General features: G+C 46.6%; 20 non-coding genes across 20 annotated transcripts; all 20 read left to right on the top strand.

Moving 5' to 3' along the window:
• The first annotated feature begins 562 nt into the window (after positions 1–562).
• On the top strand, positions 563–644 carry trnas-aga (transfer RNA serine (anticodon AGA)). The gene has a single exon. It is a non-coding gene; the product is annotated as a tRNA-Ser (tRNA).
• Positions 645–2004: 1360 nt separating this feature from the next.
• Positions 2005–2076, top strand: trnag-ucc (transfer RNA glycine (anticodon UCC)). Its single transcript has one exon. It is a non-coding gene; the product is annotated as a tRNA-Gly (tRNA).
• Positions 2077–2651: 575 nt separating this feature from the next.
• On the top strand, positions 2652–2733 carry trnas-aga (transfer RNA serine (anticodon AGA)). Its single transcript has one exon. It is a non-coding gene; the product is annotated as a tRNA-Ser (tRNA).
• A 1360-nt stretch (positions 2734–4093) lies between these two features.
• trnag-ucc (transfer RNA glycine (anticodon UCC)) lies at positions 4094–4165 on the top strand. Its single transcript has one exon. It is a non-coding gene; the product is annotated as a tRNA-Gly (tRNA).
• Positions 4166–4740: 575 nt separating this feature from the next.
• On the top strand, positions 4741–4822 carry trnas-aga (transfer RNA serine (anticodon AGA)). Its single transcript has one exon. It is a non-coding gene; the product is annotated as a tRNA-Ser (tRNA).
• A 2007-nt stretch (positions 4823–6829) lies between these two features.
• On the top strand, positions 6830–6911 carry trnas-aga (transfer RNA serine (anticodon AGA)). Its single transcript has one exon. It is a non-coding gene; the product is annotated as a tRNA-Ser (tRNA).
• Positions 6912–8271: 1360 nt separating this feature from the next.
• trnag-ucc (transfer RNA glycine (anticodon UCC)) lies at positions 8272–8343 on the top strand. The gene has a single exon. It is a non-coding gene; the product is annotated as a tRNA-Gly (tRNA).
• Positions 8344–8919: 576 nt separating this feature from the next.
• Positions 8920–9001, top strand: trnas-aga (transfer RNA serine (anticodon AGA)). Its single transcript has one exon. It is a non-coding gene; the product is annotated as a tRNA-Ser (tRNA).
• Positions 9002–10361: 1360 nt separating this feature from the next.
• On the top strand, positions 10362–10433 carry trnag-ucc (transfer RNA glycine (anticodon UCC)). The gene has a single exon. It is a non-coding gene; the product is annotated as a tRNA-Gly (tRNA).
• A 575-nt stretch (positions 10434–11008) lies between these two features.
• On the top strand, positions 11009–11090 carry trnas-aga (transfer RNA serine (anticodon AGA)). Its single transcript has one exon. It is a non-coding gene; the product is annotated as a tRNA-Ser (tRNA).
• A 1360-nt stretch (positions 11091–12450) lies between these two features.
• trnag-ucc (transfer RNA glycine (anticodon UCC)) lies at positions 12451–12522 on the top strand. Its single transcript has one exon. It is a non-coding gene; the product is annotated as a tRNA-Gly (tRNA).
• Positions 12523–13098: 576 nt separating this feature from the next.
• trnas-aga (transfer RNA serine (anticodon AGA)) lies at positions 13099–13180 on the top strand. The gene has a single exon. It is a non-coding gene; the product is annotated as a tRNA-Ser (tRNA).
• A 1360-nt stretch (positions 13181–14540) lies between these two features.
• trnag-ucc (transfer RNA glycine (anticodon UCC)) lies at positions 14541–14612 on the top strand. The gene has a single exon. It is a non-coding gene; the product is annotated as a tRNA-Gly (tRNA).
• Positions 14613–15187: 575 nt separating this feature from the next.
• trnas-aga (transfer RNA serine (anticodon AGA)) lies at positions 15188–15269 on the top strand. Its single transcript has one exon. It is a non-coding gene; the product is annotated as a tRNA-Ser (tRNA).
• A 1360-nt stretch (positions 15270–16629) lies between these two features.
• trnag-ucc (transfer RNA glycine (anticodon UCC)) lies at positions 16630–16701 on the top strand. The gene has a single exon. It is a non-coding gene; the product is annotated as a tRNA-Gly (tRNA).
• Positions 16702–17276: 575 nt separating this feature from the next.
• On the top strand, positions 17277–17358 carry trnas-aga (transfer RNA serine (anticodon AGA)). Its single transcript has one exon. It is a non-coding gene; the product is annotated as a tRNA-Ser (tRNA).
• A 1360-nt stretch (positions 17359–18718) lies between these two features.
• trnag-ucc (transfer RNA glycine (anticodon UCC)) lies at positions 18719–18790 on the top strand. Its single transcript has one exon. It is a non-coding gene; the product is annotated as a tRNA-Gly (tRNA).
• A 576-nt stretch (positions 18791–19366) lies between these two features.
• Positions 19367–19448, top strand: trnas-aga (transfer RNA serine (anticodon AGA)). Its single transcript has one exon. It is a non-coding gene; the product is annotated as a tRNA-Ser (tRNA).
• Positions 19449–20808: 1360 nt separating this feature from the next.
• trnag-ucc (transfer RNA glycine (anticodon UCC)) lies at positions 20809–20880 on the top strand. The gene has a single exon. It is a non-coding gene; the product is annotated as a tRNA-Gly (tRNA).
• Positions 20881–21455: 575 nt separating this feature from the next.
• On the top strand, positions 21456–21537 carry trnas-aga (transfer RNA serine (anticodon AGA)). Its single transcript has one exon. It is a non-coding gene; the product is annotated as a tRNA-Ser (tRNA).
• The last annotated feature ends 181 nt before the right edge of the window (positions 21538–21718 follow it).

Genomic DNA, 21718 nt, shown 5'->3' with positions numbered 1-21718 from the left:
GTGCTGTTCGAGCATGTGGGCTGCGTACTATTTTACACTAAAAACGTTCTCCGCTCTTTCTGCAAATGCTTACAATGTCAGGCCAGGTGCATTCTTCATCGGCCTCGCTGCTACCGTTTGCTGTGGAAAGACACTGTTCACACAGGCTTTGAGTTCTCATCACTTCATACCTCTACCTTCTTACATGAAACTGTGATTGGACACGCTACTTCTTCATAAAGACACCCAGTCCCACTTTAAATATTGTGCTCAATGTTTGGAATGAAGATAACATTTTACTAACCATGTACTGATCAGCTCTTTGCGGTGGCAAAATCGTCAGCTGTGTGTGTTACTGTTCATGCAAACAAGCAAGCTAATGTCAGCCAGCTAGCTTCAACCGCAGCTGTGCTGCACCAATCTCACGGAACTGCAAAACCACAAGCTTTCGCACCAAAGTCATGCAGCTACCGCATTTACAATCCAGAGTGGCCGTTGTTGTGCACATCCTACTTGAAAGATGTGTGGCGTAGGACTTGGAAGACGTATGTCTTTCAAGTATGTAGTTCCACAGCCCAATGTGGTTGTTGTGGCCGAGCGGTCAAGGCGATGGGCTAGAAATCCATTGGGGTCTCCCCGCACAGGTTCGAATCCTGTCGACAACGGTCAGCTGTTTTGCGCCAGTCCAGACGTTGATTTGAGAAGAAGGCATGGAGATCACCTGAGAAGGTGCCAGGAGAAAGAGCCAGGCCTTTGCTTGTGAAAATAGAGCACGCAGAAGCAATGGACCCAGCTATGTCCTGACAAAATTAGGCACATATTCAGTAAACATGGCATCCTTCAATTGGTCTCTTAGCCACCCCACACGTGCCCCCGTGTAGTCGTCCAGGATCCAGTCTGAGTACCGCCAATGACTCATGCGTCTGACAAATGCTCATTGCTTTGCAAGAGGACTGGGATCGGGATTGGAGGCACAGCGGATTTCACCGGGAATGGGACAACAGCAGAAATAGCTTCAAACATTACTGCATGAAAAGCACAAGGAGTGGACACATTTCATTGTTTGGAACACTGCTTTTCACTACAGCTCTTTGCATGTAAAAACTTTGCTCTTCTCCACAGCTGGCTGACAGACACGCAAAAGCGCAAGCAAGAGTGGCCACAGACCCACTATGCCGGCCTTTGTACACTCTCTCCATCTAATGATAGAGAGGAAGGATACATTCACTACTTCTAGCCTCCACTATTCAAATTCAGTATTTTCACAGTGTCCTAAAAGCTTCCTGAAAAGCCTTTACACTGTTTTCCAAAACGCTGCATCCAGAGCACAGTCAGGGACTGGAAGGACAGAGTAGATTCCCCCCATATGGACTTCTCTCTTCATTGGCTCCCAATTAAATCCCAAATAAAAATCCAAATACTTGCCCTCACACACAAGGTCTTGAATAATCACCACCAATTTTGTCTACAAGATCTCACAGTGCCATATCATCCCAACAGAGTGCTTTGCTCTCAGACTGCTGGCTTCCGAGGGGATTTTAAAGTGCAATGGAAGGCAGAGCCATCACTTTTCAGGCCCCTCTCTGTGGAACCAGCTCCCACTTTGTATTTGGGACACAGACACTTGCTCTCATTTTTGAATTAAGCGTAAAACCTTTTTGCCAAAGTCCAATAACTTGAAAGAGGAGCCAAAGACGTCCTCGTCCCAGATTCGTCCCAAGACAGATTCACACCTATTCTCACCTTGTCTGCTGTGACCTGAAGAACTCGCGTGACCATTGCGACTCTCAAGGTGCTAAAAATCACGCAAGAGTTTAAATGCGTGAGAGGCCACACTTGAGTAGCAAAGAAGCTTTGCTGATGAGATTAAATGTGCAGTTGCATGAAAGCACTAGTCTTTTTAGTGATCTACCTTTTGACCAGTTTAGAACCTGACAAGCGAGTAATCACAATGCCCACCTTGTTAATTGTCCTGAAAATCTGTATAAGCCGGACAATGAATCAGTGATGTTGTAGTATTTCACAGCGATGGTGGTATAGTGGCGAGCATATCTGCCTTCCAAGCAGTTGACCCGGGTTCGATTCCCGGCCATCGCAGTTGCCACTCGCAGTGCTGTTCGAGCATGTGGGCTGCGTACTATTTTACACTAAAAACGTTCTCCGCTCTTTTTGCAAATGCTTACAATGTCAGGCCAGGTGCATTCTTCATCGGCCTCGCTGCTACCGTTTGCTGTGGAAAGACACTGTTCACACAGGCTTTGAGTTCTCATCACTTCATACCTATACCTTCTTACATGAAACTGTGATTGGACACGCTACTTCTTCATAAAGACACCCAGTCCCACTTTAAATATTGTGCTCAATGTTTGGAATGAAGATAACATTTTACTAACCATGTACTGATCAGCTCTTTGCGGTGGCAAAATCGTCAGCTGTGTGTGTTACTGTTCATGCAAACAAGCAAGCTAATGTCAGCCAGCTAGCTTCAACCGCAGCTGTGCTGCACCAATCTCACGGAACTGCAAAACCACAAGCTTTCGCACCAAAGTCATGCAGCTACCGCATTTACAATCCAGTGTGGCCGTTGTTGTGCACATCCTACTTGAAAGATGTGTGGCGTAGGACTTGGAAGACGTATGTCTTTCAAGTATGTAGTTCCACAGCCCAATGTGGTTGTTGTGGCCGAGCGGTCAAGGCGATGGACTAGAAATCCATTGGGGTCTCCCCGCACAGGTTCGAATCCTGTCGACAACGGTCAGCTGTTTTGCGCCAGTCCAGACGTTGATTTGAGAAGAAGGCATGGAGATCACCTGAGAAGGTGCCAGGAGAAAGAGCCAGGCCTTTGCTTGTGAAAATAGAGCACGCAGAAGCAATGGACCCAGCTATGTCCTGACAAAATTAGGCACATATTCAGTAAACATGGCATCCTTCAATTGGTCTCTTAGCCACCCCACACGTGCCCCCGTGTAGTCGTCCAGGATCCAGTCTGAGTACCGCCAATGACTCATGCGTCTGACAAATGCTCATTGCTTTGCAAGAGGACTGGGATCGGGATTGGAGGCACAGCGCATTTCACCGGGAATGGGACAACAGCAGAAATAGCTTCAAACATTACTGCATGAAAAGCACAAGGAGTGGACACATTTCATTGTTTGGAACACTGCTTTTCACTACAGCTCTTTGCATGTAAAAACTTTGCTCTTCTCCACAGCTGGCTGACAGACACGCAAAAGCGCAAGCAAGAGTGGCCACAGACCCACTATGCCGGCCTTTGTACACTCTCTCCATCTAATGATAGAGAGGAAGGATACATTCACTACTTCTAGCCTCCACTATTCAAATTCAGTATTTTCACAGTGTCCTAAAAGCTTCCTGAAAAGCCTTTACACTGTTTTCCAAAACGCTGCATCCAGAGCACAGTCAGGGACTGGAAGGACAGAGTAGATTCCCCCCATATGGACTTCTCTCTTCATTGGCTCCAAGTTAAATCCCAAATAAAAATCCAAATACTTGCCCTCACACACAAGGTCTTGAATAATCACCACCAATTTTGTCTACAAGATCTCACAGTGCCATATCATCCCAACAGAGTGCTTTGCTCTCAGACTGCTGGCTTCCGAGGGGATTTTAAAGTGCAATGGAAGGCAGAGCCATCACTTTTCAGGCCCCTCTCTGTGGAACCAGCTCCCACTTTGTATTTGGGACACAGACACTTGCTCTCATTTTTGAATTAAGCGTAAAACCTTTTTGCCAAAGTCCAATAACTTGAAAGAGGAGCCAAAGACGTCCTCGTCCCAGATTCGTCCCAAGACAGATTCACACCTATTCTCACCTTGTCTGCTGTGACCTGAAGAACTCGCGTGACCATTGCGACTCTCAAGGTGCTAAAAATCACGCAAGAGTTTAAATGCGTGAGAGGCCACACTTGAGTAGCAAAGAAGCTTTGCTGATGAGATTAAATGTGCAGTTGCATGAAAGCACTAGTCTTTTTAGTGATCTACCTTTTGACCAGTTTAGAACCTGACAAGCGAGTAATCACAATGCCCACCTTGTTAATTGTCCTGAAAATCTGTATAAGCCGGACAATGAATCAGTGATGTTGTAGTATTTCACAGCGATGGTGGTATAGTGGCGAGCATATCTGCCTTCCAAGCAGTTGACCCGGGTTCGATTCCCGGCCATCGCAGTTGCCACTCGCAGTGCTGTTCGAGCATGTGGGCTGCGTACTATTTTACACTAAAAACGTTCTCCGCTCTTTTTGCAAATGCTTACAATGTCAGGCCAGGTGCATTCTTCATCGGCCTCGCTGCTACCGTTTGCTGTGGAAAGACACTGTTCACACAGGCTTTGAGTTCTCATCACTTCATACCTATACCTTCTTACATGAAACTGTGATTGGACACGCTACTTCTTCATAAAGACACCCAGTCCCACTTTAAATATTGTGCTCAATGTTTGGAATGAAGATAACATTTTACTAACCATGTACTGATCAGCTCTTTGCGGTGGCAAAATCGTCAGCTGTGTGTGTTACTGTTCATGCAAACAAGCAAGCTAATGTCAGCCAGCTAGCTTCAACCGCAGCTGTGCTGCACCAATCTCACGGAACTGCAAAACCACAAGCTTTCGCACCAAAGTCATGCAGCTACCGCATTTACAATCCAGTGTGGCCGTTGTTGTGCACATCCTACTTGAAAGATGTGTGGCGTAGGACTTGGAAGACGTATGTCTTTCAAGTATGTAGTTCCACAGCCCAATGTGGTTGTTGTGGCCGAGCGGTCAAGGCGATGGGCTAGAAATCCATTGGGGTCTCCCCGCACAGGTTCGAATCCTGTCGACAACGGTCAGCTGTTTTGCGCCAGTCCAGACGTTGATTTGAGAAGAAGGCATGGAGATCACCTGAGAAGGTGCCAGGAGAAAGAGCCAGGCCTTTGCTTGTGAAAATAGAGCACGCAGAAGCAATGGACCCAGCTATGTCCTGACAAAATTAGGCACATATTCAGTAAACATGGCATCCTTCAATTGGTCTCTTAGCCACCCCACACGTGCCCCCGTGTAGTCGTCCAGGATCCAGTCTGAGTACCGCCAATGACTCATGCGTCTGACAAATGCTCATTGCTTTGCAAGAGGACTGGGATCGGGATTGGAGGCACAGCGCATTTCACCGGGAATGGGACAACAGCAGAAATAGCTTCAAACATTACTGCATGAAAAGCACAAGGAGTGGACACATTTCATTGTTTGGAACACTGCTTTTCACTACAGCTCTTTGCATGTAAAAACTTTGCTCTTCTCCACAGCTGGCTGACAGACACGCAAAAGCGCAAGCAAGAGTGGCCACAGACCCACTATGCCGGCCTTTGTACACTCTCTCCATCTAATGATAGAGAGGAAGGATACATTCACTACTTCTAGCCTCCACTATTCAAATTCAGTATTTTCACAGTGTCCTAAAAGCTTCCTGAAAAGCCTTTACACTGTTTTCCAAAACGCTGCATCCAGAGCACAGTCAGGGACTGGAAGGACAGAGTAGATTCCCCCCATATGGACTTCTCTCTTCATTGGCTCCAAGTTAAATCCCAAATAAAAATCCAAATACTTGCCCTCACACACAAGGTCTTGAATAATCACCACCAATTTTGTCTACAAGATCTCACAGTGCCATATCATCCCAACAGAGTGCTTTGCTCTCAGACTGCTGGCTTCCGAGGGGATTTTAAAGTGCAATGGAAGGCAGAGCCATCACTTTTCAGGCCCCTCTCTGTGGAACCAGCTCCCACTTTGTATTTGGGACACAGACACTTGCTCTCATTTTTGAATTAAGCGTAAAACCTTTTTGCCAAAGTCCAATAACTTGAAAGAGGAGCCAAAGACGTCCTCGTCCCAGATTCGTCCCAAGACAGATTCACACCTATTCTCACCTTGTCTGCTGTGACCTGAAGAACTCGCGTGACCATTGCGACTCTCAAGGTGCTAAAAGTCACGCAAGAGTTTAAATGCGTGAGAGGCCACACTTGAGTAGCAAAGAAGCTTTGCTGATGAGATTAAATGTGCAGTTGCATGAAAGCACTAGTCTTTTTAGTGATCTACCTTTTGACCAGTTTAGAACCTGACAAGCGAGTAATCACAATGCCCACCTTGTTAATTGTCCTGAAAATCTGTATAAGCCGGACAATGAATCAGTGATGTTGTAGTCTTTCACAGCGATGGAGGTATAGTGGCGAGCATAGCTGCCTTCCAACCAGTTGACCCGGGTTCGATTCCCGGCCATCGAAGTTGCCACTCGCAGTGCTGTTCGAGCATGTGAGCTGCGTACTATTTTACACTAAAAACGTTCTCCGCTCTTTCTGCAAATGCTTACAATGTCAGGCCAGGTGCATTCTTCATCGGCCTCGCTGCTACCGTTTGCTGTGGAAAGACACTGTTCACACAGGCTTTGAGTTCTCATCACTTCATACCTATACCTTCTTACATGAAACTGTGATTGGACACGCTACTTCTTCATAAAGACACCCAGTCCCACTTTAAATATTGTGCTCAATGTTTGGAATGAAGATAACATTTTACTAACCATGTACTGATCAGCTCTTTGCGGTGGCAAAATCGTCAGCTGTGTGTGTTACTGTTCATGCAAACAAGCAAGCTAATGTCAGCCAGCTAGCTTCAACCGCAGCTGTGCTGCACCAATCTCACGGAACTGCAAAACCACAAGCTTTCGCACCAAAGTCATGCAGCTACCGCATTTACAATCCAGAGTGGCCGTTGTTGTGCACATCCTACTTGAAAGATGTGTGGCGTAGGACTTGGAAGACGTATGTCTTTCAAGTATGTAGTTCCACAGCCCAATGTGGTTGTTGTGGCCGAGCGGTCAAGGCGATGGGCTAGAAATCCATTGGGGTCTCCCCGCACAGGTTCGAATCCTGTCGACAACGGTCAGCTGTTTTGCGCCAGTCCAGACGTTGATTTGAGAAGAAGGCATGGAGATCACCTGAGAAGGTGCCAGGAGAAAGAGCCAGGCCTTTGCTTGTGAAAATAGAGCACGCAGAAGCAATGGACCCAGCTATGTCCTGACAAAATTAGGCACATATTCAGTAAACATGGCATCCTTCAATTGGTCTCTTAGCCACCCCACACGTGCCCCCGTGTAGTCGTCCAGGATCCAGTCTGAGTACCGCCAATGACTCATGCGTCTGACAAATGCTCATTGCTTTGCAAGAGGACTGGGATCGGGATTGGAGGCACAGCGGATTTCACCGGGAATGGGACAACAGCAGAAATAGCTTCAAACATTACTGCATGAAAAGCACAAGGAGTGGACACATTTCATTGTTTGGAACACTGCTTTTCACTACAGCTCTTTGCATGTAAAAACTTTGCTCTTCTCCACAGCTGGCTGACAGACACGCAAAAGCGCAAGCAAGAGTGGCCACAGACCCACTATGCCGGCCTTTGTACACTCTCTCCATCTAATGATAGAGAGGAAGGATACATTCACTACTTCTAGCCTCCACTATTCAAATTCAGTATTTTCACAGTGTCCTAAAAGCTTCCTGAAAAGCCTTTACACTGTTTTCCAAAACGCTGCATCCAGAGCACAGTCAGGGACTGGAAGGACAGAGTAGATTTCCCCCATATGGACTTCTCTCTTCATTGGCTCCCAATTAAATCCCAAATAAAAATCCAAATACTTGCCCTCACACACAAGGTCTTGAATAATCACCACCAATTTTGTATACAAGATCTCACAGTGCCATATCATCCCAACAGAGTGCTTTGCTCTCAGACTGCTGGCTTCCGAGGGGATTTTAAAGTGCAATGGAAGGCAGAGCCATCACTTTTCAGGCCCCTCTCTGTGGAACCAGCTCCCACTTTGTATTCGGGACACAGACACTTGCTCTCATTTTTGAATTAAGCGTAAAACCTTTTTGCCAAAGTCCAATAACTTGAAAGAGGAGCCAAAGACGTCCTCGTCCCAGATTCGTCCCAAGACAGATTCACACCTATTCTCACCTTGTCTGCTGTGACCTGAAGAACTCGCGTGACCATTGCGACTCTCAAGGTGCTAAAAATCACGCAAGAGTTTAAATGCGTGAGAGGCCACACTTGAGTAGCAAAGAAGCTTTGCTGATGAGATTAAATGTGCAGTTGCATGAAAGCACTAGTCTTTTTAGTGATCTACCTTTTGACCAGTTTAGAACCTGACAAGCGAGTAATCACAATGCCCACCGTGTTAATTGTCCTGAAAATCTGTATAAGCCGGACAATGAATCAGTGATGTTGCAGTCTTTCACAGCGATGGTGGTATAGTGGCGAGCATAGCTGCCTTCCAAGCAGTTGACCCGCGTTCGATTCCCGGCCATCGCAGTTGCCACTCGCAGTGCTGTTCGAGAATGTGGGCTGCGTACTATTTTACACTAAAAACGTTCTCCGCTCTTTCTGCAAATGCTTACAATGTCAGGCCAGGTGCATTCTTCATCGGCCTCGCTGCTACCGTTTGCTGTGGAAAGACACTGTTCACACAGGCTTTGAGTTCTCATCACTTCATACCTCTACCTTCTTACATGAAACTGTGATTGGACACGCTACTTCTTCATAAAGACACCCAGTCCCACTTTAAATATTGTGCTCAATGTTTGGAATGAAGATAACATTTTACTAACCATGTACTGATCAGCTCTTTGCGGTGGCAAAATCATCAGCTGTGTGTGTTACTGTTCATGCAAACAAGCAAGCTAATGTCAGCCAGCTAGCTTCAACCGCAGCTGTGCTGCACCAATCTCACGGAACTGCAAAACCACAAGCTTTCGCACCAAAGTCATGCAGCTACCGCATTTACAATCCAGCGTGGCCGTTGTTGTGCACATCCTACTTGAAAGATGTGTGGAGTAGGACTTTGTAGGACGTATGTCTTTCAAGTATGTAGTTCCACAGCCCAATGTGGTTGTTGTGGCCGAGCGGTCAAGGCGATGGACTAGAAATCCATTGGGGTCTCCCCGCACAGGTTCGAATCCTGTTGACAACGGTGAGCTTTTTTGCGGCAGTCCTGACGTTGATTTGAGAAGAAGGCATGGAGATCACCTGAGAAGGTGCCAGGAGAAAGAGCCAGGCCTTTGCTTGTGAAAATAGAGCACGCAGAAGCAATGGACCCAGCTATGTCCTGACAAAATTAGGCACATATTCAGTAAACATGGCATCCTTCAATTGGTCTCTTAGCCACCCCACACGTGCCCCCGTGTAGTCGTCCAGGATCCAGTCTGAGTACCGCCAATGACTCATGCGTCTGACAAATGCTCATTGCTTTGCAAGAGGACTGGGATCGGGATTGGAGGCACAGCGCATTTCACCGGGAATGGGACAACAGCAGAAATAGCTTCAAACATTACTGCATGAAAAGCACAAGGAGTGGACACATTTCATTGTTTGGAACACTGCTTTTCACTACAGCTCTTTGCATGTAAACACTTTGCTCTTCTCCACAGCTGGCTGACAGACACGCAAAAGCGCAAGCAAGAGTGGCCACAGACCCACTATGCCGGCCTTTGTACACTCTCTCCATCTAATGATAGAGAGGAAGGATACATTCACTACTTCTAGCCTCCACTATTCAAATTCAGTATTTTCACAGTGTCCTAAAAGCTTCCTGAAAAGCCTTTACACTGTTTTCCAAAACGCTGCATCCAGAGCACAGTCAGGGACTGGAAGGACAGAGTAGATTTCCCCCATATGGACTTCTCTCTTCATTGGCTCCCAATTAAATCCCAAATAAAACTCCAAATACTTGCCCTCACACACAAGGTCTTGAATAATCACCACCAATTTTGTATACAAGATCTCACAGTGCCATATCATCCCAACAGAGTGCTTTGCTCTCAGACTGCTGGCTTCCGAGGGGATTTTAAAGTGCAATGGAAGGCAGAGCCATCACTTTTCAGGCCCCTCTCTGTGGAACCAGCTCCCACTTTGTATTCGGGACACAGACACTTGCTCTCATTTTTGAATTAAGCGTAAAACCTTTTTGCCAAAGTCCAATAACTTGAAAGAGGAGCCAAAGACGTCCTCGTCCCAGATTCGTCCCAAGACAGATTCACACCTATTCTCACCTTGTCTGCTGTGACCTGAAGAACTCGCGTGACCATTGCGACTCTCAAGGTGCTAAAAATCACGCAAGAGTTTAAATGCGTGAGAGGCCACACTTGAGTAGCAAAGAAGCTTTGCTGATGAGATTAAATGTGCAGTTGCATGAAAGCACTAGTCTTTTTAGTGATCTACCTTTTGACCAGTTTAGAACCTGACAAGCGAGTAATCACAATGCCCACCTTGTTAATTGTCCTGAAAATCTGTATAAGCCGGACAATGAATCAGTGATGTTGTAGTCTTTCACAGCGATGGTGGTGTAGTGGCGAGCATAGCTGCCTTCCAAGCAGTTGACCCGGGTTCGATTCCCGGCCATCGCAGTTGCCACTCGCAGTGCTGTTCGAGCATGTGGGCTGCGTACTATTTTACACTAAAAACGTTCTCCTCTCTTTTTGCAAATGCTTACAATGTCAGGCCAGGTGCATTCTTCATCGGCCTCGCTGCTACCGTTTGCTGTGGAAAGACACTGTTCACACAGGCTTTGAGTTCTCATCACTTCATACCTCTACCTTCTTACATGAAACTGTGATTGGACACGCTACTTCTTCATAAAGACACCCAGTCCCACTTTAAATATTGTGCTCAATGTTTGGAATGAAGATAACATTTTACTAACCATGTACTGATCAGCTCTTTGCGGTGGCAAAATCATCAGCTGTGTGTGTTACTGTTCATGCAAACAAGCAAGCTAATGTCAGCCAGCTAGCTTCAACCGCAGCTGTGCTGCACCAATCTCACGGAACTGCAAAACCACAAGCTTTCGCACCAAAGTCATGCAGCTACCGCATTTACAATCCAGCGTGGCCGTTGTTGTGCACATCCTACTTGAAAGATGTGTGGCGTAGGACTTGGAAGACGTATGTATTTCAAGTATGTAGTTCCACAGCCCAATGTGGTTGTTGTGGCCGAGCGGTCAAGGCGATGGACTAGAAATCCATTGGGGTCTCCCCGCACAGGTTCGAATCCTGTCGACAACGGTCAGCTGTTTTGCGCCAGTCCAGACGTTGATTTGAGAAGAAGGCATGGAGATCACCTGAGAAGGTGCCAGGAGAAAGAGCCAGGCCTTTGCTTGTGAAAATAGAGCACGCAGAAGCAATGGACCCAGCTATGTCCTGACAAAATTAGGCACATATTCAGTAAACATGGCATCCTTCAATTGGTCTCTTAGCCACCCCACACGTGCCCCCGTGTAGTCGTCCAGGATCCAGTCTGAGTACCGCCAATGACTCATGCGTCTGACAAATGCTCATTGCTTTGCAAGAGGACTGGGATCGGGATTGGAGGCACAGCGCATTTCACCGGGAATGGGACAACAGCAGAAATAGCTTCAAACATTACTGCATGAAAAGCACAAGGAGTGGACACATTTCATTGTTTGGAACACTGCTTTTCACTACAGCTCTTTGCATGTAAAAACTTTGCTCTTCTCCACAGCTGGCTGACAGACACGCAAAAGCGCAAGCAAGAGTGGCCACAGACCCACTATGCCGGCCTTTGTACACTCTCTCCATCTAATGATAGAGAGGAAGGATACATTCACTACTTCTAGCCTCCACTATTCAAATTCAGTATTTTCACAGTGTCCTAAAAGCTTCCTGAAAAGCCTTTACACTGTTTTCCAAAACGCTGCATCCAGAGCACAGTCAGGGACTGGAAGGACAGAGTAGATTTCCCCCATATGGACTTCTCTCTTCATTGGCTCCCAATTAAATCCCAAATAAAAATCCAAATACTTGCCCTCACACACAAGGTCTTGAATAATCACCACCAATTTTGTCTACAAGATCTCACAGTGCCATATCATCCCAACAGAGTGCTTTGCTCTCAGACTGCTGGCTTCCGAGGGGATTTTAAAGTGCAATGGAAGGCAGAGCCATCACTTTTCAGGCCCCTCTCTGTGGAACCAGCTCCCACTTTGTATTTGGGACACAGACACTTGCTCTCATTTTTGAATTAAGCGTAAAACCTTTTTGCCAAAGTCCAATAACTTGAAAGAGGAGCCAAAGACGTCCTCGTCCCAGATTCGTCCCAAGACAGATTCACACCTATTCTCACCTTGTCTGCTGTGACCTGAAGAACTCGCGTGACCATTGCGACTCTCAAGGTGCTAAAAATCACGCAAGAGTTTAAATGCGTGAGAGGCCACACTTGAGTAGCAAAGAAGCTTTGCTGATGAGATTAAATGTGCAGTTGCATGAAAGCACTAGTCTTTTTAGTGATCTACCTTTTGACCAGTTTAGAACCTGACAAGCGAGTAATCACAATGCCCACCTTGTTAATTGTCCTGAAAATCTGTATAAGCCGGACAATGAATCAGTGATGTTGTAGTCTTTCACAGCGATGGTGGTATAGTGGCGAGCATAGCTGCCTTCCAACCAGTTGACCCGGGTTCGATTCCCGGCCATCGCAGTTGCCACTCGCAGTGCTGTTCGAGCATGTGAGCTGCGTACTATTTTACACTAAAAACGTTCTCCGCTCTTTCTGCAAATGCTTACAATGTCAGGCCAGGTGCATTCTTCATCGGCCTCGCTGCTACCGTTTGCTGTGGAAAGACACTGTTCACACAGGCTTTGAGTTCTCATCACTTCATACCTCTACCTTCTTACATGAAACTGTGATTGGACACGCTACTTCTTCATAAAGACACCCAGTCCCACTTTAAATATTGTGCTCAATGTTTGGAATGAAGATAACATTTTACTAACCATGTACTGATCAGCTCTTTGCGGTGGCAAAATCATCAGCTGTGTGTGTTACTGTTCATGCAAACAAGCAAGCTAATGTCAGCCAGCTAGCTTCAACCGCAGCTGTGCTGCACCAATCTCACGGAACTGCAAAACCACAAGCTTTCGTACCAAAGTCATGCAGCTACCGCATTTACAATCCAGCGTGGCCGTTGTTGTGCACATCCTACTTGAAAGATGTGTGGAGTAGGACTTTGTAGGACGTATGTCTTTCAAGTATGTAGTTCCACAGCCCAATGTGGTTGTTGTGGCCGAGCGGTCAAGGCGATGGACTAGAAATCCATTGGGGTCTCCCCGCACAGGTTCGAATCCTGTTGACAACGGTGAGCTTTTTTGCGGCAGTCCTGACGTTGATTTGAGAAGAAGGCATGGAGATCACCTGAGAAGGTGCCAGGAGAAAGAGCCAGGCCTTTGCTTGTGAAAATAGAGCACGCAGAAGCAATGGACCCAGCTATGTCCTGACAAAATTAGGCACATATTCAGTAAACATGGCATCCTTCAATTGGTCTCTTAGCCACCCCACACGTGCCCCCGTGTAGTCGTCCAGGATCCAGTCTGAGTACCGCCAATGACTCATGCGTCTGACAAATGCTCATTGCTTTGCAAGAGGACTGGGATCGGGATTGGAGGCACAGCGCATTTCACCGGGAATGGGACAACAGCAGAAATAGCTTCAAACATTACTGCATGAAAAGCACAAGGAGTGGACACATTTCATTGTTTGGAACACTGCTTTTCACTACAGCTCTTTGCATGTAAAAACTTTGCTCTTCTCCACAGCTGGCTGACAGACACGCAAAAGCGCAAGCAAGAGTGGCCACAGACCCACTATGCCGGCCTTTGTACACTCTCTCCATCTAATGATAGAGAGGAAGGATACATTCACTACTTCTAGCCTCCACTATTCAAATTCAGTATTTTCACAGTGTCCTAAAAGCTTCCTGAAAAGCCTTTACACTGTTTTCCAAAACGCTGCATCCAGAGCACAGTCAGGGACTGGAAGGACAGAGTAGATTTCCCCCATATGGACTTCTCTCTTCATTGGCTCCCAATTAAATCCCAAATAAAAATCCAAATACTTGCCCTCACACACAAGGTCTTGAATAATCACCACCAATTTTGTCTACAAGATCTCACAGTGCCATATCATCCCAACAGAGTGCTTTGCTCTCAGACTGCTGGCTTCCGAGGGGATTTTAAAGTGCAATGGAAGGCAGAGCCATCACTTTTCAGGCCCCTCTCTGTGGAACCAGCTCCCACTTTGTATTCGGGACACAGACACTTGCTCTCATTTTTGAATTAAGCGTAAAACCTTTTTGCCAAAGTCCAATAACTTGAAAGAGGAGCCAAAGACGTCCTCGTCCCAGATTCGTCCCAAGACAGATTCACACCTATTCTCACCTTGTCTGCTGTGACCTGAAGAACTCGCGTGACCATTGCGACTCTCAAGGTGCTAAAAATCACGCAAGAGTTTAAATGCGTGAGAGGCCACACTTGAGTAGCAAAGAAGCTTTGCTGATGAGATTAAATGTGCAGTTGCATGAAAGCACTAGTCTTTTTAGTGATCTACCTTTTGACCAGTTTAGAACCTGACAAGCGAGTAATCACAATGCCCACCTTGTTAATTGTCCTGAAAATCTGTATAAGCCGGACAATGAATCAGTGATGTTGTAGTCTTTCACAGCGATGGTGGTGTAGTGGCGAGCATAGCTGCCTTCCAAGCAGTTGACCCGGGTTCGATTCCCGGCCATCGCAGTTGCCACTCGCAGTGCTGTTCGAGCATGTGGGCTGCGTACTATTTTACACTAAAAACGTTCTCCTCTCTTTTTGCAAATGCTTACAATGTCAGGCCAGGTGCATTCTTCATCGGCCTCGCTGCTACCGTTTGCTGTGGAAAGACACTGTTCACACAGGCTTTGAGTTCTCATCACTTCATACCTCTACCTTCTTACATGAAACTGTGATTGGACACGCTACTTCTTCATAAAGACACCCAGTCCCACTTTAAATATTGTGCTCAATGTTTGGAATGAAGATAACATTTTACTAACCATGTACTGATCAGCTCTTTGCGGTGGCAAAATCATCAGCTGTGTGTGTTACTGTTCATGCAAACAAGCAAGCTAATGTCAGCCAGCTAGCTTCAACCGCAGCTGTGCTGCACCAATCTCACGGAACTGCAAAACCACAAGCTTTCGCACCAAAGTCATGCAGCTACCGCATTTACAATCCAGCGTGGCCGTTGTTGTGCACATCCTACTTGAAAGATGTGTGGCGTAGGACTTGGAAGACGTATGTATTTCAAGTATGTAGTTCCACAGCCCAATGTGGTTGTTGTGGCCGAGCGGTCAAGGCGATGGACTAGAAATCCATTGGGGTCTCCCCGCACAGGTTCGAATCCTGTCGACAACGGTCAGCTGTTTTGCGCCAGTCCAGACGTTGATTTGAGAAGAAGGCATGGAGATCACCTGAGAAGGTGCCAGGAGAAAGAGCCAGGCCTTTGCTTGTGAAAATAGAGCACGCAGAAGCAATGGACCCAGCTATGTCCTGACAAAATTAGGCACATATTCAGTAAACATGGCATCCTTCAATTGGTCTCTTAGCCACCCCACACGTGCCCCCGTGTAGTCGTCCAGGATCCAGTCTGAGTACCGCCAATGACTCATGCGTCTGACAAATGCTCATTGCTTTGCAAGAGGACTGGGATCGGGATTGGAGGCACAGCGCATTTCACCGGGAATGGGACAACAGCAGAAATAGCTTCAAACATTACTGCATGAAAAGCACAAGGAGTGGACACATTTCATTGTTTGGAACACTGCTTTTCACTACAGCTCTTTGCATGTAAACACTTTGCTCTTCTCCACAGCTGGCTGACAGACACGCAAAAGCGCAAGCAAGAGTGGCCACAGACCCACTATGCCGGCCTTTGTACACTCTCTCCATCTAATGATAGAGAGGAAGGATACATTCACTACTTCTAGCCTCCACTATTCAAATTCAGTATTTTCACAGTGTCCTAAAAGCTTCCTGAAAAGCCTTTACACTGTTTTCCAAAACGCTGCATCCAGAGCACAGTCAGGGACTGGAAGGACAGAGTAGATTTCCCCCATATGGACTTCTCTCTTCATTGGCTCCCAATTAAATCCCAAATAAAACTCCAAATACTTGCCCTCACACACAAGGTCTTGAATAATCACCACCAATTTTGTATACAAGATCTCACAGTGCCATATCATCCCAACAGAGTGCTTTGCTCTCAGACTGCTGGCTTCCGAGGGGATTTTAAAGTGCAATGGAAGGCAGAGCCATCACTTTTCAGGCCCCTCTCTGTGGAACCAGCTCCCACTTTGTATTCGGGACACAGACACTTGCTCTCATTTTTGAATTAAGCGTAAAACCTTTTTGCCAAAGTCCAATAACTTGAAAGAGGAGCCAAAGACGTCCTCGTCCCAGATTCGTCCCAAGACAGATTCACACCTATTCTCACCTTGTCTGCTGTGACCTGAAGAACTCGCGTGACCATTGCGACTCTCAAGGTGCTAAAAATCACGCAAGAGTTTAAATGCGTGAGAGGCCACACTTGAGTAGCAAAGAAGCTTTGCTGATGAGATTAAATGTGCAGTTGCATGAAAGCACTAGTCTTTTTAGTGATCTACCTTTTGACCAGTTTAGAACCTGACAAGCGAGTAATCACAATGCCCACCTTGTTAATTGTCCTGAAAATCTGTATAAGCCGGACAATGAATCAGTGATGTTGTAGTCTTTCACAGCGATGGTGGTGTAGTGGCGAGCATAGCTGCCTTCCAAGCAGTTGACCCGGGTTCGATTCCCGGCCATCGCAGTTGCCACTCGCAGTGCTGTTCGAGCATGTGGGCTGCGTACTATTTTACACTAAAAACGTTCTCCTCTCTTTTTGCAAATGCTTACAATGTCAGGCCAGGTGCATTCTTCATCGGCCTCGCTGCTACCGTTTGCTGTGGAAAGACACTGTTCACACAGGCTTTGAGTTCTCATCACTTCATACCTCTACCTTCTTACATGAAACTGTGATTGGACACGCTACTTCTTCATAAAGACACCCAGTCCCACTTTAAATATTGTGCTCAATGTTTGGAATGAAGATAACATTTTACTAACCATGTACTGATCAGCTCTTTGCGGTGGCAAAATCATCAGCTGTGTGTGTTACTGTTCATGCAAACAAGCAAGCTAATGTCAGCCAGCTAGCTTCAACCGCAGCTGTGCTGCACCAATCTCACGGAACTGCAAAACCACAAGCTTTCGCACCAAAGTCATGCAGCTACCGCATTTACAATCCAGCGTGGCCGTTGTTGTGCACATCCTACTTGAAAGATGTGTGGCGTAGGACTTGGAAGACGTATGTATTTCAAGTATGTAGTTCCACAGCCCAATGTGGTTGTTGTGGCCGAGCGGTCAAGGCGATGGACTAGAAATCCATTGGGGTCTCCCCGCACAGGTTCGAATCCTGTCGACAACGGTCAGCTGTTTTGCGCCAGTCCAGACGTTGATTTGAGAAGAAGGCATGGAGATCACCTGAGAAGGTGCCAGGAGAAAGAGCCAGGCCTTTGCTTGTGAAAATAGAGCACGCAGAAGCAATGGACCCAGCTATGTCCTGACAAAATTAGGCACATATTCAGTAAACATGGCATCCTTCAATTGGTCTCTTAGCCACCCCACACGTGCCCCCGTGTAGTCGTCCAGGATCCAGTCTGAGTACCGCCAATGACTCATGCGTCTGACAAATGCTCATTGCTTTGCAAGAGGACTGGGATCGGGATTGGAGGCACAGCGCATTTCACCGGGAATGGGACAACAGCAGAAATAGCTTCAAACATTACTGCATGAAAAGCACAAGGAGTGGACACATTTCATTGTTTGGAACACTGCTTTTCACTACAGCTCTTTGCATGTAAAAACTTTGCTCTTCTCCACAGCTGGCTGACAGACACGCAAAAGCGCAAGCAAGAGTGGCCACAGACCCACTATGCCGGCCTTTGTACACTCTCTCCATCTAATGATAGAGAGGAAGGATACATTCACTACTTCTAGCCTCCACTATTCAAATTCAGTATTTTCACAGTGTCCTAAAAGCTTCCTGAAAAGCCTTTACACTGTTTTCCAAAACGCTGCATCCAGAGCACAGTCAGGGACTGGAAGGACAGAGTAGATTTCCCCCATATGGACTTCTCTCTTCATTGGCTCCCAATTAAATCCCAAATAAAAATCCAAATACTTGCCCTCACACACAAGGTCTTGAATAATCACCACCAATTTTGTCTACAAGATCTCACAGTGCCATATCATCCCAACAGAGTGCTTTGCTCTCAGACTGCTGGCTTCCGAGGGGATTTTAAAGTGCAATGGAAGGCAGAGCCATCACTTTTCAGGCCCCTCTCTGTGGAACCAGCTCCCACTTTGTATTTGGGACACAGACACTTGCTCTCATTTTTGAATTAAGCGTAAAACCTTTTTGCCAAAGTCCAATAACTTGAAAGAGGAGCCAAAGACGTCCTCGTCCCAGATTCGTCCCAAGACAGATTCACACCTATTCTCACCTTGTCTGCTGTGACCTGAAGAACTCGCGTGACCATTGCGACTCTCAAGGTGCTAAAAATCACGCAAGAGTTTAAATGCGTGAGAGGCCACACTTGAGTAGCAAAGAAGCTTTGCTGATGAGATTAAATGTGCAGTTGCATGAAAGCACTAGTCTTTTTAGTGATCTACCTTTTGACCAGTTTAGAACCTGACAAGCGAGTAATCACAATGCCCACCTTGTTAATTGTCCTGAAAATCTGTATAAGCCGGACAATGAATCAGTGATGTTGTAGTCTTTCACAGCGATGGTGGTATAGTGGCGAGCATAGCTGCCTTCCAACCAGTTGACCCGGGTTCGATTCCCGGCCATCGCAGTTGCCACTCGCAGTGCTGTTCGAGCATGTGAGCTGCGTACTATTTTACACTAAAAACGTTCTCCGCTCTTTCTGCAAATGCTTACAATGTCAGGCCAGGTGCATTCTTCATCGGCCTCGCTGCTACCGTTTGCTGTGGAAAGACACTGTTCACACAGGCTTTGAGTTCTCATCGCTTCATACCTCTACCTTCTTACATGAAACTGTGATTGGACACGCTACTTCTTCATAAAGACACCCAGTCCCACTTTAAATATTGTGCTCAATGTTTGGAATGAAGATAACATTTTACTAACCATGTACTGATCAGCTCTTTGCGGTGGCAAAATCATCAGCTGTGTGTGTTACTGTTCATGCAAACAAGCAAGCTAATGTCAGCCAGCTAGCTTCAACCGCAGCTGTGCTGCACCAATCTCACGGAACTGCAAAACCACAAGCTTTCGTACCAAAGTCATGCAGCTACCGCATTTACAATCCAGCGTGGCCGTTGTTGTGCACATCCTACTTGAAAGATGTGTGGAGTAGGACTTTGTAGGACGTATGTCTTTCAAGTATGTAGTTCCACAGCCCAATGTGGTTGTTGTGGCCGAGCGGTCAAGGCGATGGACTAGAAATCCATTGGGGTCTCCCCGCACAGGTTCGAATCCTGTTGACAACGGTGAGCTTTTTTGCGGCAGTCCTGACGTTGATTTGAGAAGAAGGCATGGAGATCACCTGAGAAGGTGCCAGGAGAAAGAGCCAGGCCTTTGCTTGTGAAAATAGAGCACGCAGAAGCAATGGACCCAGCTATGTCCTGACAAAATTAGGCACATATTCAGTAAACATGGCATCCTTCAATTGGTCTCTTAGCCACCCCACACGTGCCCCCGTGTAGTCGTCCAGGATCCAGTCTGAGTACCGCCAATGACTCATGCGTCTGACAAATGCTCATTGCTTTGCAAGAGGACTGGGATCGGGATTGGAGGCACAGCGCATTTCACCGGGAATGGGACAACAGCAGAAATAGCTTCAAACATTACTGCATGAAAAGCACAAGGAGTGGACACATTTCATTGTTTGGAACACTGCTTTTCACTACAGCTCTTTGCATGTAAAAACTTTGCTCTTCTCCACAGCTGGCTGACAGACACGCAAAAGCGCAAGCAAGAGTGGCCACAGACCCACTATGCCGGCCTTTGTACACTCTCTCCATCTAATGATAGAGAGGAAGGATACATTCACTACTTCTAGCCTCCACTATTCAAATTCAGTATTTTCACAGTGTCCTAAAAGCTTCCTGAAAAGCCTTTACACTGTTTTCCAAAACGCTGCATCCAGAGCACAGTCAGGGACTGGAAGGACAGAGTAGATTTCCCCCATATGGACTTCTCTCTTCATTGGCTCCCAATTAAATCCCAAATAAAAATCCAAATACTTGCCCTCACACACAAGGTCTTGAATAATCACCACCAATTTTGTCTACAAGATCTCACAGTGCCATATCATCCCAACAGAGTGCTTTGCTCTCAGACTGCTGGCTTCCGAGGGGATTTTAAAGTGCAATGGAAGGCAGAGCCATCACTTTTCAGGCCCCTCTCTGTGGAACCAGCTCCCACTTTGTATTCGGGACACAGACACTTGCTCTCATTTTTGAATTAAGCGTAAAACCTTTTTGCCAAAGTCCAATAACTTGAAAGAGGAGCCAAAGACGTCCTCGTCCCAGATTCGTCCCAAGACAGATTCACACCTATTCTCACCTTGTCTGCTGTGACCTGAAGAACTCGCGTGACCATTGCGACTCTCAAGGTGCTAAAAATCACGCAAGAGTTTAAATGCGTGAGAGGCCACACTTGAGTAGCAAAGAAGCTTTGCTGATGAGATTAAATGTGCAGTTGCATGAAAGCACTAGTCTTTTTAGTGATCTACCTTTTGACCAGTTTAGAACCTGACAAGCGAGTAATCACAATGCCCACCTTGTTAATTGTCCTGAAAATCTGTATAAGCCGGACAATGAATCAGTGATGTTGTAGTCTTTCACAGCGATGGTGGTGTAGTGGCGAGCATAGCTGCCTTCCAAGCAGTTGACCCGGGTTCGATTCCCGGCCATCGCAGTTGCCACTCGCAGTGCTGTTCGAGCATGTGGGCTGCGTACTATTTTACACTAAAAACGTTCTCCTCTCTTTTTGCAAATGCTTACAATGTCAGGCCAGGTGCATTCTTCATCGGCCTCGCTGCTACCGTTTGCTGTGGAAAGACACTGTTCACACAGGCTTTGAGTTCTCATCACTTCATACCTCTACCTTCTTACATGAAACTGTGATTGGACACGCTACTTCTTCATAAAGACACCCAGTCCCACTTTAAATATTGTGCTCAATGTTTGGAATGAAGATAACATTTTACTAACCATGTACTGATCAGCTCTTTGCGGTGGCAAAATCATCAGCTGTGTGTGTTACTGTTCATGCAAACAAGCAAGCTAATGTCAGCCAGCTAGCTTCAACCGCAGCTGTGCTGCACCAATCTCACGGAACTGCAAAACCACAAGCTTTCGCACCAAAGTCATGCAGCTACCGCATTTACAATCCAGCGTGGCCGTTGTTGTGCACATCCTACTTGAAAGATGTGTGGCGTAGGACTTGGAAGACGTATGTATTTCAAGTATGTAGTTCCACAGCCCAATGTGGTTGTTGTGGCCGAGCGGTCAAGGCGATGGACTAGAAATCCATTGGGGTCTCCCCGCACAGGTTCGAATCCTGTCGACAACGGTCAGCTGTTTTGCGCCAGTCCAGACGTTGATTTGAGAAGAAGGCATGGAGATCACCTGAGAAGGTGCCAGGAGAAAGAGCCAGGCCTTTGCTTGTGAAAATAGAGCACGCAGAAGCAATGGACCCAGCTATGTCCTGACAAAATTAGGCACATATTCAGTAAACATGGCATCCTTCAATT

Source organism: Astatotilapia calliptera, chromosome 9, assembly GCF_964374335.1.
Source record: "Astatotilapia calliptera chromosome 9, fAstCal68.1, whole genome shotgun sequence".
Classification (NCBI taxonomy): domain Eukaryota; kingdom Metazoa; phylum Chordata; class Actinopteri; order Cichliformes; family Cichlidae; genus Astatotilapia; species Astatotilapia calliptera.
Note: the sequence above shows the minus strand (reverse complement) of the source record. Positions and strands in the feature narration are given on the sequence as shown.